Source organism: Sinohyriopsis cumingii, chromosome 10 (genome assembly GCF_028554795.1).
Source record: "Sinohyriopsis cumingii isolate HCF-2022 chromosome 10, ASM2855479v2, whole genome shotgun sequence".
NCBI classification, from domain to species: Eukaryota; Metazoa; Mollusca; class Bivalvia; order Unionida; family Unionidae; genus Sinohyriopsis; species Sinohyriopsis cumingii.
The window spans coordinates 74,433,343-74,453,294 of NC_142970.1; the positions used below are offsets into that span (position 1 = coordinate 74,433,343).

At 39.7% G+C, this 19,952-nt stretch overlaps 1 long non-coding RNA gene across 1 annotated transcript in view; it reads right to left on the reverse strand.

Moving 5' to 3' along the window:
* The window catches only part of LOC149790397 (uncharacterized), a 34,196-nt gene extending 14,854 nt beyond the window's left edge, over nt 1–19,342 (reverse strand). The window contains exon 1 of the long non-coding RNA XR_016424050.1: nt 19,093–19,342. This is a non-coding gene — a long non-coding RNA (uncharacterized LOC149790397). The remainder of the gene's footprint in view (nt 1–19,092) is intronic.
* Nucleotides 19,343–19,952: the final 610 nt, after the last annotated feature.

The window sequence follows — 19,952 nt, forward strand, 5'->3', positions numbered from 1 at the left end:
ATCCCCAAGTCCTCAGCAAACTGTAAAAGAACCCTAAAACCTTGGCTCACTAAGGAATGTAAGGATACCATACGGCAACGCCGAGAAGCCTTGAAAAAATTTAACAATCATCCGACGCCCGAGAATTTAAGTAAATATCGTATTCTCCGGGCCAAAGCTCGCCGCACAATCAAAGAAAGTAAACGAGCATCATGGATGAAATATGTTTCCTCTTTAAACTCTCGTTCCTCAATTAAGAAAGTTTGGGACACGATCCGAAAAATAAACGGAAAGAGAAAACACAATTCTTTCCGACATCTAAAAGTGAACAATAACAATCTTAGCTCAAAACGTGACATAGCAAATGTTCTTGCTGATACATTCTCTAAAAATTCGTCATCATCTAATTATTCCGAAGCCTTACAAAAATTGAAATCTCAAAAAGAAAAGTCACGTTTAAAATTCACATCCAACAACTCGGAAAGCTACAACCAGCTGTTTTCACTATCAGAACTTATGGAGGCTTTAGACAAGGCCCATGATACTTCCGCTGGGCCTGACAAAATACATTACCAGTTTTTAAAACATCTTCCAGAATCATCTTTAACATCTCTTTTGAAACTCTTCAATGATTTATGGATTACTGGTAACCTACCTAAAATATGGAAAGAAGCAACAGTAATACCAGTTCCCAAACCCGGTAAAGATAGTGAAGATCCTACCAACTATCTACCTATTGCACTCACAAGCTGCATGTGCAAAACAATGGAACGAATGATCAATTCTCGGCTTGTATGGTACCTGGAAACTAACAATTTAATATCTCCTTTCCAAAGTGGCTTTCGTTATGGACGGAGCACCAACGATCATCTGGTTAGACTAGAAACATTCATTCGCGATGCATTTATCAAGAAAGAACATTTAGTAGCGGTTTTCTTTGATTTAGAAAAGGCCTATGACACAACATGGAAGTACGGGATACTAAAAGACCTGCACGATCTAGGTCTAAAAGGCCGTCTGCCCTCTTTCATATCCAACTTCCTCTCCGACAGAGAATTCAAGGTACGAGTGGGCTGTACTCTCTCAGATTTGCACGAGCAAGAGATGGGTGTGCCCCAGGGCAGTATTTTATCTGTGACACTTTTCAATATCAAAATTAATAACATCACCAAGTGTTTGACTCCTGGTGTGGATTGCTCACTATATGTTGATGATTTTCTCATATGTTATCGGTCAAAGCACATGCATACAATTGAAAGACAACTACAGCAAAATATCAACAAGATTCAAAATTGGTCTAGTACGAACGGTTTCAAATTCTCGAAATCAAAAACGGTATGTATGCATTTCTGTCAATTACGACGACACCACGATGAACCTAAACTCACGCTGGACGGAACACCTATTCCAGTTGTTGAGGAAACAAAATTTTTGGGTATTATCTTTGACAGAAAACTGACCTTTATTCCACACCTAAAAAACTTGAAAGCCAAATGCTTAAAAGCACTTGACCTACTTAAAGTAGTAGCACACACTGACTGGGGTGCTGATAGAAAAGTCATCCTGAATTTATATAGAACGTTTATTCGCTCCAAACTAGACTATGGTTGCGTTGTGTATGGTTCTGCCAGAAAATCTTATCTTAAAATGCTTGATCCAATTCATCATCAGGGAATAAGACTGGCTCTGGGAGCATTTAAAACATCCCCGTGTGAAAGCCTTCTAGCTGAGGCGAATGAACCACCGTTATCGCATCGTAGAGAAATGCTTTCCGCACAGTATGCTCTCAAATTAAAATCAAACCCTCTGAATCCTGCTTTTTCGGCTGTTTTTCAACCCAAATACAAAACTTTATACGAAAATAAACCAAACGCCATACCTTCCTTTGGCATTAGAATATCATCCAGCCTTGACACTACAAATATAGATCTTTCAAAAATTCAGAAAACATCCATCTCCGAAACACCACCCTGGCTAATTAAACAACCAAAAGTACGTTTTACGCTACACGATGGAAAAAAAATCCGAAACAAACCCTTCTATCTTCCACAACTCTTACTATGAACTCCTCACCGAATTTAAAAACTACACCAGAATTTACACTGATGGATCAAAGGATGAGGAAAAGGCTGCTGCAGCCTTTGTTTGTGGAAATCAACAACGCAAGTTCGCTTACCAAATGGAGCATCAATTTTTACAGCCGAAATCAGAGCAATAGACATTGCTCTGCAACATATAGAAAAGAACCGTATTTTAAACAGTATCATCTTCTCCGACTCGCTATCAGTACTCCAGTCACTACACAATAGAAAACTGGAGAACCCATTATTGAAAAACATACTCGTAAAAAATACCGAGCTGAGTGTCTCCCACAATATAATATACTGTTGGTTACCTAGCCACATTGGTATTAAAGGTAACGAAAAAGCAGATCGCGCTGCTAAAATGGCCCTTTCTCAAGAACCATCTGATTTTAAAATACCATATACTGATTTTAAACCTTGTATCAGAAAGTTCTTACGTCAGAAGTGGCAGGCATCATGGAATGATGCTGTAAATAACAAACTTCATGCAATCAAACCAACTCTAGGAGAATGGACTCCTTCCTACAGAACCATTCGTAGGGAGGAGGTAGTCATTGCAAGAATCCGAATTGGTCATACTTATATCACCCACACCCACATACTAAAAGGTGAAGACCCACCAGAGTGCGTTTCTTGCAATGAACCATTCACTGTCAAGCACTTTATGATAGAGTGCTTTGACCTACAACCTACGCGCGATCGTTATTACGTTGTGCATGACATAAAAGAACTTTTTGATAATATAAACATAACTCGTATTATCGAGTTCTTGAAAGCCGTAAATATTTAATCTAAACTCTGACTTTTATGCTATCACCTTGTGCAGTTTTATGCACTATACATACCGTCCCATTTTAATACCTATTCATCTTTTTTACATCTCCCGTTGATCGGGAAGTTTTATTTTGCACCGTTACCATCTTACCGCTTTTAATTTCAACCATTTGTTCTTTTATATCGCTGGTCGATATAGAACCTTTTATAAGTTTTAAAAGATTATACAAGTAACACTTTGTTTGGCGCTAAATAGCCTAAAAGTGCTGATGCGCCGTTAAAAAACAAACAAACAAACAAACAAACAAAACCAATCACAGAGAAACACGGCATCTACACAAACTACATTCAGCAATACCCAACAAACTAAATCACCAAAAAACAAAAATAAATCTCATGGAAACAGGCAACAAAAGGGGTCAGATGACCCCATCAAACTTTATAACAGGTTTGGAGACATCGAGAGCATGGATGCAGAAGAATCTGCTCCATGCGCTCAAGGGAACTCCAGACCTACAAACAAAAAATTCACCCCCGTACTTCCTCCAGAGAAATAACAAAACAAATTCCCTCTGCGAAAGGTCTAACCTAGCTCCACAATCTTTAATTTAAATTTATAATGAAAAACACTATCATACAATGGAATTGTCGAGGACTTAAATCAAATTACAATGATCTTCTTCTGCTTTTAAACGAACATGATCCTGCGGTACTATGCCTTCAAGAAACCTTCTTGAAAGATACGGACAACATCACATTTAAAAACTACTCCCTGTTTAACACCTGCTCTCCAAATGTTGATAGGGCATCAGGAGGAGTTTCTGTTATTGTGAACAACAGAGCTCCTCATAGTTTCATTCCTTTAAACACCAATTTACAAGCCATTGCTGTAAGCGTCACTCTACATCGAGTGATTACATTTTGCTCTATTTATTTACCACCAAACACTAACCTAGCACCAAACGAACTCGATAATCTTGTTCAACAGCTTCCCGCACCCTTTGTTTTACTCGGGGATTTTAATGCCCATAACATTTTATGGGGATCGAATCATGTAAGTGACAGAGGTCACAAAGTTGAAGACTTTATTTCTAGACACGATCTGTGTCTATATAATACCAAAACACCTACATATTTACACCCAGGCACGGGTACATACACATGCATCGATTTGACAATTTGTTCTCCTTCGCTGCTTTTGGACTATGAATGGAAGGTCGATGATGACCTTCACAGCAGCGATCACTTCCCAATCTCTCTTGTAAATCATAACTCTACAATTGATGAAGTAATTCCACAATGGAATTTAAAGAAGGCCGACTGGGCCAAATTCGAAACACTCTGTAAAACCAGGCTGAATGAGGATACAGTTTTCAATGTTAACGACCCCATTCAGCATTTTACATCTATTTTAACCGACATTGCAGAAGAATCTATCCCCAAGTCCTCAGCAAACTGTAAAAGAACCCTAAAACCTTGGCTCACTAAGGAATGTAAGGAAGCCATACGGCAACGCCGAGAAGCCTTGAAAAAATTTAACAATCATCCGACGCCCGAGAATTTAAGTAAATATCGTATTCTCCGGGCCAAAGCTCGCCGCACAATCAAAGAAAGTAAACGAGCATCATGGATGAAATATGTTTCCTCTTTAAACTCTCGTTCCTCAATTAAGAAAGTTTGGGACACGATCCGAAAAATAAACGGAAAGAGAAAACACAATTTTTTCCGACATCTAAAAGTGAACAATAACAATCTTAGCTCAAAACATGACATAGCAAATGTTCTTGCTGATACATTCTCAAAAAATTCGTCATCATCTAATTATTCCGAAGCCTTCCAAAAATTGAAAACTCAAAAAGAAAAGTCACGTTTAAAATTCACATCCAACAACTCGGAAAGCTACAACCAGTTGTTTTCACTATCAGAACTTATGGAGGCTTTAGACAAGGCCCACGATACTTCCGCTGGGCCTGACAAAATACATTACCAGTTTTTAAAACATCTTCAATAGATTCTGGGGAACCCATTATTGAAAAACATACTCGTAAAAAATACCGAGCTGAGTGTCTCCCACAATATAATATACTGTTGGTTACCTAGCCACATTGGTATTAAAGGTAACGAAAAAGCAGATCGCGCTGCTAAAATGGCCCTTTCTCAAGAACCATCTGATTTTAAAATACCATATACTGATTTTAAACCTTGTATCAGAAAGTTCTTACGTCAGAAGTGGCAGGCATCATGGAATGATGCTGTAAATAACAAACTTCACGCAATCAAACCGACTCTAGGAGAATGGACTCCTTCCTACAGAACCATTCGTAGGGAGGAGGTAGTCATTGCAAGAATCCGAATTGGTCATACTTTTATCACCCACACCCACATACTAAAAGGTGACGACCCACCAGAGTGCGTTTCTTGCAATGAACCATTCACTGTCAAGCACTTTATGATAGAGTGCTTTGACCTACAACCTACGCGCGATCGTTATTACATTGTGCATGACATGAAAGAACTTTTTGATAATATAAACATCACTCGTATTATAGAGTTCTTGAAAGCCGTAAATATTTACTCTAAACTCTGACTTTTATGCTATCACCTTGTGCAGTTTTATGCAATATATATACCGTCCCATTTTAATACCTATTGATCATTTTTACATCTCCCGTTGATCGGGAACCTTTATTTTGCACCGTTATCATCTTACCGTTTTTTAATTTCAACCATTTGTTCTTTTATATCGCTGGTCGATATAGGACCTTTTATAAGTTTTAAAAGATTATAGAAATAACACTTTGTTTGGCGCTAAATAGCCTAAAAGTGCTGATGCGCCGTTAAAAATAAATAAATCAATCAATCAATCAATCATTTAAAACATCTTCCAGAATCATCTTTAACATCTCTTTTAAAACTCTTCAATGATTTATGGATTACTGGTAACCTACCTAAAATATGGAAAGAAGCAACAGTAATACCAGTTCCCAAACCCGATAAAGATAGTGAGGATCCTACCAACTATCGACCTATTGCACTCACAAGCTGCATGTGCAAAACAATGGAACGAATGATCAATTCTCGGCTTGTATGGTACCTGGAAACTAACAATTTAATATCTCCTTTCCAAAGTGGCTTTCGTTATGGACGGAGCACCAACGATCATCTGGTTAGACTAGAAACATTCATTCGCGATGCATTTATCAAGAAAGAACATTTAGTAGCGGTTTTCTTTGATTTAGAAAAGGCCTATGACACAACATGGAAGTACGGGATACTAAAAGACCTGCACGATCTAGGTCTTAAAGGCCGTCTGCCCTCTTTCATATCCAACTTCCTCTCCGACAGAGAATTCAAGGTACGAGTGGGATGTACTCTCTCAGATTTGCACGAGCAAGAGATGGGTGTGCCCCAGGGCAGTATTTTATCTGTGACACTTTTCAATATCAAAATTAATAACATCACCAAGTGTTTGACTCCTGGTGTGGATTGCTCACTATATGTTGATGATTTTCTCATATGTTATCGGTCAAAGCACATGCATACAATTGAAAGACAACTACAGCAAAATATCAACAAGATTCAAAATTGGGCTAGTACGAACGGTTTCAAATTCTCGAAATCAAAAACGGTATGTATGCATTTCTGTCAATTACGACGACACCACGATGAACCTAAACTCACGCTGGACGGAACACCTATTCCAGTTGTTGAGGAAACAAAATTTTTGGGTATTATCTTTGACAGAAAACTGACTTTTATTCCACACCTAAAAAACTTGAAAGCCAAATGCTTAAAAGCACTTGACCTACTTAAAGTAGTAGCGCACACTGACTGGGGTGCTGATAGAAAAGTCATCCTGAATTTATATAGAACGTTTATTCGCTCCAAACTAGACTATGGTTGCGTTGTGTATGGTTCTGCCAGAAAATCTTATCTTAAAATGCTTGATCCAATTCATCATCAGGGAATAAGACTGGCTCTGGGAGCATTTAAAACATCCCCGTGTGAAAGCCTTCTAGCTGAGGCGAATGAACCACCGTTATCGCATCGTAGAGAAATGCTTTCCGCACAGTATGCTCTGAAATTAAAATCAAACCCTCTGAATCCTGCTCCCCCTGCGGGTCCGGGGTTGTAGAATTGGCCCGACGTGCCTCGCTACGTGTCGTAAAAGGCGACTAAGTAGAGGCAACCTGTTTGCCGTGGGTTGCGTCCCGTGTCGGGGGAGGAAAGGATCCTGGTAGTTGAGCAGTGGCTTTCCCTGCAATACACTACTTTGGCCTCTACTTCTCTTAGACGGGTGGTCGGGATGGGCCCGGTTCCGACAAATCGGCTGGTCACGCCGAGCCCTAGGAGGTCTTTATTAACTTTCTCACCTTCTTTCTCTCTCTCTCCTTGTATCTCTCTTGATACCACCGTTGCCCCTATATTCTTTTCCTTTATATTTCCCTTTTCCAAGTCTTAGAAGGCTTCCTAGAAGGCGGTGGCTTAACGGGTCAATCGGGGGGTAATTTTACCGACCTTAGAAACTGGCGACTTCAAGGTCAATCAAAGGTAATTTTATCAACTGAGTATGGCATTTGTGTATCCCTGGCACTTGAAAAGTGTCCCCTTGTTGGGCTCCTTGGTGGGTGGGGAGCACGGGTGCTGAATTTTTAATCTAGCCATCATGGATAATTCCCAAAAAAATCAAAATAAAAGATCGAAACCCTTATCAGAGTCTGACGATGAACCATGTAGTGTGGAGTCATTTCCACGCTTCATGGTCATACAGTCAAAATATGCCACAAAACCGCTTGCCGCACTATCTCCATTTGTCATCGAAAAGACTATCACAGGATCGATTGGCACACCTAAAAGTGTTAAAAAGTTGAAATCGGGTTGTCTTCTTATTGAGTGTGAGCGACGAGGTCAATCAGACAATATCAGGAAAATGAAAACATTCTTTGATATCCCAGTAACCTCATTCGCTCACACCACACTAAATACGTCCAAAGGCGTGATTCCCTGCCGTGACTTGGCTGGAGTCACCGACGCAGATATCATCGAAGGAATGAAAAGTGAAGGTGTCACTGCAGTCCGTCGAATACGTATCAAACGTAATAACAATCTGCAGGACACCAACACCATTGTACTCACCTTCAACAGGCCAACTGTACCCAAAGTGGTAAAAGTTGGCTTTTTGCAAGTAAAGGTAGAGATTTACATTCCCAACCCCCTTCGGTGTTATAAGTGTCAAAAATACGGCCATCACGAAGACCGCTGCTCCAAGAGCCAAATATGTGGCCGATGCGGAGACAATGCTCATCAGGAATCTGATTGTAGAGCAACTCCGCATTGTGTCAACTGCGGAAAAGAGCACCACGCAAATTCCAAGGATTGCGATACCTGGAAACAGGAGAAGGAAATTCAGAGGGTAAAATACACAAATAATATTCCCTATCCAGAAGCCAGAAAAATTGTACAGGCAAAAACAGCCCATCCTGGCCCATCCTTCTCCACTGTAGTGAAGAGCAATCCTAAAACAACGAAGGACGCTCAAACACAAACAGAAGCACCTGATTCAACACCAAATTCAAACACCTCCCATTACCAAGCACACAAAAACACGGCATCTACTCAGACTACATTTAATAATACCCAACAACCTAAATCACCAAAGAGTAAAAAATCTCACGGAAACAGGCAACAAAAGGGGTCAGATGACCCCATCAAACTTTATAACAGGTTTGGAGACATCGAGAGCATGGATGCAGAAGAATCTGCTCCATGCACCCAAGGGAACTCCAGACCTACAAACAAAAAATTCACCCCCGTACTTCCTCCAGAGAAATAACAAAACAAATTCCCTCTGCGAAAGGTCTAACCTAGCTCCACAATCTTTAATTTAAATTTATAATGAAAAACACTATCACACAATGGAATTGTCGAGGACTTAAAGCAAATTACAATGATATTCTCCTGCTTTTAAACGAACATGATCCTGCGGTACTATGCCTTCAAGAAACATTCTTGAAAGATACAGACAATATCACATTTAAAAACTACTCCCTGTTTAACACCTGCTCTCCAAATGTTGATAGGGCATCAGGAGGAGTTTCTGTTATTGTAAACAACAGAGCTCCTCATAGCTTCATTCCTTTAAACACCAATTTACAAGCCATTGCTGTAAGCGTCACTCTACATCGAGTGATTACATTTTGCTCTATTTATTTACCACCAAACACTAACCTAGTACCAAACGAACTCGACAATCTTGTTCAACAGCTTCCCGCACCCTTTGTTTTACTCGGGGATTTTAATGCCCATAACATTTTATGGGGATCAAATCATATAAGTGACAGAGGTCACAAAGTTGAAGACTTTATTTCTAGACACGATCTGTGTCTATATAATACCAAAACACCTACATATTTACACCCAGGCACGGGTACATACACAAGCATCGATTTGACAATTTGTTCTCCTTCTCTGCTTTTGGACTATGAATGGAAGGTCGCTGATGACCTTCACAGCAGCGATCACTTCCCAATCTTTCTTGTAAATCTTAACTCTACAGGCGATGAAGTAATTCCACATTGGAATTTAAAGAAGGCCCACTGGGCCAAGTTTGAAACACTCTGTAAAACTAGGCTGAATGAGGATACAGTTTTCAATGTTGATGACACCATTCAGCATTTTACATCTATTTTAATAGAGATTGCAGAAGAATCCGTTCCCAAGTCCTCGCCATATTGTAAAAGAACCCAAAAACCTTGGGTCACTAAGGAATGTAAGGAAGCCATTAAACTACGTCGAGAAGCATTAAGGAAATTTAATAATCAACCGACGCCCGAAAACTTAAATATATATCGCATTACCCGGGCCAAAGCTCGCCGCATAATCAAAGAAAGTAAAAGAGCATCATGGAAGAAGTATGTTTCTTCTTTAAACTCTCGTTCCTCTGTTAAAAACGTTTGGGACACTATACGCAAAATAAACGGAAAGAGAAAGCAAAACCCTCTCCGACATCTGACACTGAACAATAACAACTTTAGTTCAAAACGTGACATTGCAAATATTCTTGCTGACAGTTTCTCGAAAAATTACTCATCATCTAGCCCCCTGCGGGTCCGGGGTTGTAGAATTGGCCCGACGTGCCTCGCTACGTGTCGTAAAAGGCGACTAAGTAGAGGCAACCTGTTTGCCGTGGGTTGCGTCCCGTGTCGGGGGAGGAAAGGATCCTGGTATTTGAGCAGTGGCTTTCCCTGCAATACACTACTTTGGCCTCTACTTCTCTTAGACGGGTGGTCGGGATGGGCCCGGTTCCGACAAATCGGCTGGTCACGCCGAGCCCTAGGAGGTCTTTATTTACTCTCTCACCTTCTTTATCTGTCTCCTTGTATCTCTCTTGATACCACCGTTGCCCCTAAATTCTCTTCCTTTATCTTTCCCTTTTCCAAGTCTTAGAAGACTTCCTAGAAGGCGGTGGCTTAACGGGTCAATCGGGGGGTAATTTTACCGACCTTAGAAATTGGCGACTTCAGGGTCATTCAAAGGTAATTTTATCAACTGAGTATGGCATCTGTGTATCCCTGACACTTGAAAAGTGTCCCCTTGTTGGGCTCCTTGGTGGGTGGGGAGCACGGGTGCTGAATTTTTAAACTAGCCAAAATGGATATTTCCAAAAAAAATCAAAATAAACGTACCAAAACTTTATCTGACTCGGACGACGAAGCATGTAGTGTGGACATATTTCCACGCTTCATGGTAATACAGTCTAAAGATGCCGCAAAATCCCTTGCTTCACTCTCTCCGTTTGTGATTGAGAAAACAATTACAGGTTTGATTGGTACGCCAAAGAGCGTCAAAAAATGAAATCGGGTTGCCTTCTCGTGGAATGTGAGCGACGAGGTCAGTCAGACAATATCGGGAAAATAAAAACTTTCTTCGATATTCCAGTGACCTCATTCGCTCACACCACACTGAATACGTCCAAAGGCGTGATTCGCTGTCGTGACTTGGCTGGAGTCACCGACGCAGATTTCATCGAAGGAATGAAAAGTGAAGGTGTCACTGCAGTCCGTCGAATACATATCAAACGTAATAATAACCTGCAGGACACCAAAACCATTGTACTCACCTTCAACAAGCCAACTGTACCCAAAGTGGTCAAGGTTGGCTTCTTGCAAGTGAAGGTTGACATCTACATTCCAAACCCCCTTCGATGTTACAAATGTCAAAAATACGGCCATCACGAAGACCGCTGCTCTAAAACCCAAATATGTGGCCGATGCGGAGAAAATTCTCATCAGGAAGCTGACTGTAGAGCAACTCCGCATTGTGTCAACTGTGGAAAAGAGCACCACGCAAATTCCAAGGATTGCGATACCTGGAAACAGGATAAGGAAATTCAGAGGGTAAAATACACAAATAATATTCCCTATCCAGAAGCCAGAAAAATTGTACAGGCAAAAACAGCCCATCCTGACCCATACTTCTCCACTGTAGTGAAGAGCAATCCTAAAACAACGAAGGACGCTCAAACACAAACAGAAGCACCCGATTCAACACCAAGCTCAAACACCCCTCATTACCAATCACAGAGTCCCCCTGCGGGTCCGGGGTTGTAGAATTGGCCCGACGTGCCTCGCTACGTGTCGTAAAAGGCGACTAAGTAGAGGCAACCTGTTTGCCGTGGGTTGCGTCCCGTGTCGGAGGAGGAAAGGATCCTGGTAGTTCAGCAGAGGCTTTCCCTGCAACACACTACTTTGGCCTCTACTTCTCTTAGACGGGTGGTCGGGATGGGCCCGGTTCCGACAAATCGGCTGGTCACGCCGAGCCCTAGGAGGACTTTATTTACTCTCTCACCTTCTTTATCTGTCTCCTTGTATCTCTCTTGATACCACCGTTGCCCCTAGATTCTCTTCCTTTATCTTTCCCTTTTCCAAGTCTTAGAAGTCTTCCTAGAAGGCGGTGGCTTAACGGGTCAATCGGGGGGTAATTTTACCGACCTTAGAAATTGGCAACTTCAGGGTCAATCAAAGGTAATTTTATCAACTGAGTATGGCATCTGTGTATCCCTGACACTTGAAAAGTGTCCCCTTGTTGGGCTCCTTGGTGGGTGGGGAGCACGGGTGCTGAATTTTTATTCAAGCCAAAATGGAAAATCAAAAAAATCAAAATAAGCGTACCAAAACGGGAACTGACTCAGATGATGAACCATGTAGTGTGGAATCGTTTCCTCGCTTCATGGTCATCAAATCAAAAGATGAAACGAAACCCCTAGCCGCACTATCGCCATTTATAATCGAAAAGACTATACTTGGATTAGTCGGCAAACCAAAAAGCGTTAAAAAGATTAAATCAGGTGGTCTGCTTGTGGAGTGCGAACGTAAAGCACACACTGAGAACATTCAAAAAATTAAGGTATTTCGTGACATCCCAGTGACTTGTTTCGCACACACATCTCTAAATACATCAAAAGGCGTCATTCGTTGCCGTGACTTGGCTGGAGTCAGCGACAAAGACATCGTAGAGGGGATGAAAAGTGAAGGTGTCACTGCAGTTCGTAGGATTCGTATCAAACGAAACAACGATCTGCAAGACACCAACACCATTATACTCACCTTCAACAGACCAACGGTACCTAAAGTTGTCAAAGTTGGGTTCTTACAAGTTAGGGTTGAGGTATACATACCAAATCCCCTCCGATGTTACAAATGTCAAAAATACGGTCATCATGAAGACCGCTGTTCCAGAAACCAAGTATGTGGACGATGTGGAGACCCTTCTCATCGGGAATCTGAGTGCAAAGCCACTCCGCATTGCGTCAACTGCGGTAAGGAACACCATGCAAATTCAAAAGATTGCGATATATGGAAACAGGAGAAGGAAATCCAAAGGATCAAATACACATCCAACATCCCGTATCCAGAGGCCAGGAAGCTTGTACAAAATAGAACATCACTCCCCGGCCCATCCTTCTCAACCATAGTAAAGAGCAATCAAAAAGCAACGAAAGACGCCCAAACCCAAACAGACCCACCTGAATCCCCTTCCGTCTCGAACATATCGCATTACAAACCCCCAAAAAACTCAACATCGACGCAAACAACGTTCAACAATCCTCCACCATCAAAATCACCAAACAGTAAGAAAAAGTCGACAGGAAATAGGCAGCAAAAAGGGTCTGATGACCCAATAAAACTGCACAATAGGTTTGGAGACTTTGAGGATATGGATGCAGAAGAATCTGCTCCATGTCCTCAAGGTGGCTCCAGACCTAACAACAAAAAATTCACCCCCGTACTTCCTCCAGATAAATAACCAAAGACATTGCCTCCGCGAAAGGTCTAACCTAGCTCCAGAATCTTCAATATAAACTTGCAATGAAGAACACCATCATACAATGGAACTGTAGAGGACTTAAAGCCAACTACAATGATATTCTTTTGCTCTTAAACGAACGTGATCCTGCAGTACTATGTCTTCAGGAAACATTTTTGAAAGATATAGATAACATCACACTTAAAAACTACTCCCTGTTTAACAGCTACTCTCATAATGTTGACAGAGCCTCGGGAGGATCTCTGTTATTGTGAACAACAGAGCCCCTCATAGCGTCATCCCTCTAAACACAAATTTACAAGCCACTGCTGTGAGCGTCACTCTGCATCGGGTGATTACCTTTTGTTCTATCTACATACCACCAAACACTAATTTAGTAACAAATGAATTAGACGACCTTGTTCAACAACTCCCCGCACCCTTTATTCTACTCGGTGATTTTAATGCCCATAACATTTTATGGGGTTCAAATCACATAAGTGACAGAGGTCACAAAATAGAAGACTTCATTTCCAGACACGATTTGTGTCTATATAATACCAAATCACCGACATATTTACACCCAGGAACTGGTACATACACGTGTATTGATTTGACAATTTGTACCCCATCGCTGCTTTTGGACTATGAATGGAAGGTCGCTGATGACCTTCACAGCAGTGATCACTTTCCAATCTCTCTTAACAATACCAACGTTACAATTGACGAAGCAGTTCCACATTGGAATTTAAAGAAGGCCGACTGGGCCAAATTTGAAACACTTTGTACAACTAGACTTAATAGGGATACTGTCTTAAACGACAATAACCCTTTTCAATATTTTACTTCTGTTTTAATCGACAATGCAGAAGAATCCATTCCCAAGTCCTCACCAAACGGTAAAAAACTCTCAAAACCATGGTTCACAAAAGAATGTAAAGAGGCCATTAGACAACGCCGAGAAGCACTGAAAAATTTTCATAATCGTCCAACACCCGAAAATTTAACTAAGTACCGTATTGTTCGGGCCAATGCTCACCGCACGATTAAACAAAGTAAAAGAACATCATGGAAAAAATATGTTTCAACTCTAAACTCTCGTTCCTCTATAAAGAAAGTTTGGGACACGATCCGCAAAATCAATGGAAATAGGAAATACAATTCCTTTCGACATCTCAAAGTAAACAACAAGAATATCAATTCCAAACATGACATTGTTAACATACTTGCTGATAGCTTCTCAAAAAATTCCTCATCCTCTAATTACTCAGAAGCATTCAGAAGATTAAAAACTCACAAAGAAAAGACACGGTTGAAATTCACATCGAATAACTCAGAAAGTTATAATCAACCGTTTACAGTGTATGAGCTGAAGGAATCTCTGAATAAGGCCCACGATACATCCACTGGGCCTGACGAAATACATTACCAGTTTTTGAAACACCTCCCAGAACCTTCATTAACAGCCCTTCTAGAAATTTTCAACAATTTATGGATTACTGGTAATGTACCTAAAATCTGGAAAGAGGCAACAGTAATACCAGTTCCCAAACCCGGTAAAGATAGCGCAGATCCTAACAGCTATCGACCAATTGCACTCACAAGCTGTGTGTGCAAAACAATGGAACGAATGATCAATTCTCGGCTTGTCTGGTACTTGGAAACTAATAATTTAATATCTCCTTTCCAAAGTGGCTTTCGATATGGCCGGAGCACCAACGATCATCTGGTTAGACTAGAAACATTTATTCGAGATGCATTTATCAAGAAAGAACACTTAGTAGCGGTTTTCTTTGATTTAGAAAAGGCCTATGACACGACATGGAAGTACGGGATACTAAATGACCTGCACGATCTAGGTCTAAAAGGCCGTCTGCCCTCTTTCATATCCAACTTTCTCTCCGACAGAGAATTCAAAGTACGAGTGGGCTCTACCCTCTCAGATCTGCACGAGCAAGAGATGGGTGTGCCCCAGGGCAGTATTTTATCTGTGACGCTCTTTAACATCAAAATTAATAGCATCACCAAGTGTTTGACTCCTGGTGTGGATTGTTCGTTATACGTTGATGATTTTCTAATATGTTATCGGTCAAAGCACATGCATACAATTGAAAGACAACTGCAGCAAAATATAAACAAAATTCAAAATTGGGCCAATGCAAACGGTTTCAAATTCTCGAAATCAAAAACGGTATGCATGCATTTCTGTCAGTTACGAAAACATCACGATGAACCGAACCTCACGCTGGATGGAACACCTATTCCAGTTGTTGAGGAAAGAAAATTTTTGGGTATTATCTTTGACAGAAGACTGACTTTTATTCCACACCTAAAACACTTGAAAGCCAAATGCTTAAAAGCACTTGACCTACTTAAAGTAGTAGCGCACACTGACTGGGGTGCTGATAGAAAAGTCATCCTGAATTTATATAGCACGTTTATTCGCTCCAAACTAGACTATGGTTGCGTTGTGTATGGTTCAGCCCGAAAGTCATATCTTAAAATGCTTGATCCAATTCATCATCAGGGAATAAGACTGGCTCTGGGAGCATTTAAAACATCCCCGTGTGAAAGCCTTCTAGCTGAGGCGAATGAACCACCGTTATCGCATCGCAGACAAATGCTTTCCGCACAGTATGCTCTGAAATTAAAATCAAACCCTCTGAATCCTGCTTTTTCGGCTGTTTTTCAACCCAAATACAAAACTTTATACGAAAATAAACCAAACGTCATACCTTCCTTTGGCATTAGAATATCATCCAGCCTTGACACTACAAATATAGATCTTTCTAAAATTCAGAAAACGTCCATCTCCGAAACACCACCCTGGCTAATTAAACAAACAAAAGTTCTTTTCACGCTACACGATGGCAAAAAATCCGAAACAAACCCTTCTGTCTTCCACAACTCTTACCATGAACTCCTCACCGAATTTAAAAACTACACCAGAATTTATACGGATGGATCAAAGGATGAGGAAAAGGCTGCTGCAGCCTTTGTTTGTGGAAATCACACAACGCAAGTTCGTTTACCAAACGGAGCATCAATTTTTACAGCCGAAATCAGAGCAATAGACCTTGCTCTGCAACATATAGAAAAGAAACACATTTTAAACAGTATCATCTTCTCCGACTCGCTATCAGTACTCCAGTCACTACACAATAGAAAACTGGAGAACCCATTATTAAAAAACATACTCGTAAAAAATACCGAGCTGAGTATCTCCCACAATATAATATAGTGTTGGTTACCTAGCCACATTGGCATTAAAGGTAACGAAAAAGCAGATCGCGCTGCTAAAATGGCCCTTACTCAAGAACCAACTGATTTTAAAATACCATATACTGATTTTAAACCTTGTATCAGAAAGTTCTTTCGTCAGAAGTGGCAGGCATCATGGAATGATGCTGTAAATAACAAACTTCATGCCATCAAGCCAACTCTAGGAGAATGGACTCCTTCCTACAGAACCATTCGTAGGGAGGAGATAGTCATTGCAAGAATCCGAATTGGTCATACTTATATCACCCACACCCACATACTAAAAGGTGAAGACCCTCCTGAGTGCGTTTCTTGCAATGAACCATTCACTGTCAAGCACTTTATGATAGAGTGCTTTGACCTACAACCTACGCGCGATCATTATTACATTGTGCATGACATGAAAGAACTTTTTGATACTATAAACATCACTCGTATTATAGAGTTCTTGAAAGCCGTACATATTTACCCTAAACTCTGACTTTTATGCTATCACCTTGTGCAGTTTTATGCAATATACATATACCGTCCCATTTTAATAACTATTCATCATTTTTACATCTCCCGTTGATCGGGAAGCTTTATTTTGCACCGTTATCATCTTACCGTTTTTTAATTTCAACCATTTGTTCTTTTATATCGCTGGTCGATATAGGACCTTTTATACGTTTTAAAAGATTATAGAAATAACACTTTGTTTGGCGCTAAATAGCCTAACAGTGCCGATGCACCGTTAAAAATCAATCAATCAATCAATCAATCAACATTCATATACACATTTACTGGGAGCACGCAAAATGTAAAATATGTCTTGATTTTCATCATAACCTGAACATAATATTCCAGTAATCAAAACAAGCATTAATTGCAATATATGTTAAACATACTAATCAAACAATGGTTCAAGTTGCGTTCCACAAACACGTTTCGAGCTGATCGATCTAGCAAAATGAAGTTTTTATAGTCTAATTTTAAGTTGAAAAAGCTGTTGTTATAATTGTTTTGTTTATAATAAATATATTCCTATTGTATCTTTTCTGAAGGTTAAATCAATTGTACCTCAAAGTTGAATGGGAACTGTCATTTTTTGTCCATCTTGATTAATCTTATCAATTAAAGTGGACTTATTTTTGTGACCTCTTCATATATGTAGGATTGCTATGTCGTACACAATTCAGACACTGTATTGACATTACTATAAAAAATTTTAACTACTGTGTTTGTGTTTTTTTGAAAGCTAAAAGGAACATTACTGAAAGTTTAGTGTAAATCTAACTTTGTAAGCTCGCATTAGGTAAGAAAAGTTTCAATGGTTCTTTTGCAACATTAAAGTTGCTGCAATATTAACAGTATGCCTTTTTAACATGGACTTGCATTTTCATTACAATGTGTCAGAAAATAATCATTGTGCTTCGATCTGGCATAGAAATTTCCCCATTGGGAATACAAATCTGCATCAAACACTCAGCACAGCCTTGTGCACCACTTTAAATTCTGAGCTAAGGATGGAATTGTCATAGTCTAGACAGAGGCATATGATGGATTCTATTATTACTACCATGGGCAGTCTCCACTTGGGAAGGTTTTTACCGTGGAAATAGGGTAATGTTGCTACTGGTGCTTTGGAATTAACGGTGTATTTTTACTACACCAGGTTTTTGCAAATCACATGAGTTAGTGTTACACTGTTTAATGGAAATGGGGTAATACAACTACATGAACAATATAGTATTGTGACTACATCAAGTTTTGGAGATAAAGACAAATCAGTTTTACACTTTCACCTAGAAATAAAGTAATCTTATTACACAAATTCGGCGATTGACAATGTAGTATTGTTACTACATCAGATTTTGGAGATCACAAACTCTGCTTTACAATGTCACATGGAAATAGGGTAATATTACTACATGGATTTGGTGGAGAGCTAAGTAATATTGTTATTACATCAGGCTTTGTAGATCACAAAATAAAAGCATAGAAATAGGGTATTGTTACTACATGGGTTTGGTGGAATTTAGCTATGTAGTATTGTTACTACATAAAATTTTAAAGTAAACAAATCGGTGCCTAGAAACAGGGTATTGTCGCTACATGGGTTTGGTGGAGAGCTATGTAGTATTGTTGCTACATCAGGTTTTAGAGATCACAAAATCAGTGCCTAGAAATAGGGTATTGTTACTACATGGGTTTGGTGGAGAGCTATGTAGTGTTGTTACTACATCAGGTTTTTGGAGATCACAAAATCAGTGGTGTGAAATAGGGTATTGTTAATACACATGTTTGGGAATTAAACATCTAGTATGTTTACTAGTACAACTTGATTCACTTTACTGATTCTTATTAAACTTGATATATTGTGTGTACAAAGTTTAAAATTCCTTTAAACAGGACAATCAAGGAATTCCTTTTTTTATTCCGACAGCCATTTTTGGTGGCTTTTCATACACGAAACCTGCAAAGGTGCAGACTACCGTATTTACCGCATATATTGGGACACGATAAAATAATTATTTTTTTTTCTGTCCCAGAACTTAAGGTGAAATTTTTTTTCTCACTTTGGTCATATGTCCCAAGACGTAAGAAACGAAATGTGTATTGCATTTGTGCTTGCCCCCCCCCCCCCCGCACGTTGCAATAAAACAGATAAATAAAACGCTTAATTGATAATAAAAAGAAAGAAACTAACCTTGTTATCATTTATTCCTTTTTTCAACATGAGCATTAAAGAATAAAATATTTCCACAAAATCCGTAAGCGTAGGATTCCATATTGTCGCGTGTATCATTTATATCCGATTCCACACACCACGTTGTTCATGGACATGAACATGAACATGGAGAAACTATTGTGTGGTTGTGCTCATTGGTTTGAACATGTTATCCGACTGAAAACTGGAACCAACAAAATCGCAAACAAGAGGGAAATAGTTAACCGATATCTTGAAGACGCCATTCACGCATAAAACTACGTTGGGTGCAAAATAATCGAGATTGAATTACATCCAGGTCTACTGTATGGCAGTATATCACAAATAAAAATCATCATTTGAAAACACATTCACTTGAGTGCAGGTAACAATCTTTTCACTAGCTCGGGTTACAAAATTATCGTTACTATTTACCCGCAGACTTAAATGCTCTTTTGTATTAATTATAACCATATATACCAATCACATAAAAGCCCCGGTGGTGAGTAAACACTACTGAGAGCAAGCATTTAACTCCTTTGAACCTACCGACAGGACAGCAATGACAAAAGGTTATTTTCATTACAAAGCAAGTCGATCTCAGAAGCCGAAATTGGTTACTTATTTTTGTAAAGGATATCAGTACAAAGGTTATTTTATTGCAAAGCAAGCCGACATCGGAAGCTGACTGGATTCTGTGAAGTAAGCCGATTTTTATTTTTATTTTTTTATTTTTGATATATACAAAGACGGCCGAGATGTGGAAGCAAACTTTGGTTCCTTTTCAACTGTATTCACCGGAATTTTGAAAATAAATTGAAACAATGTAACAAATTTTAAAGTGACACAATATAGTGCTT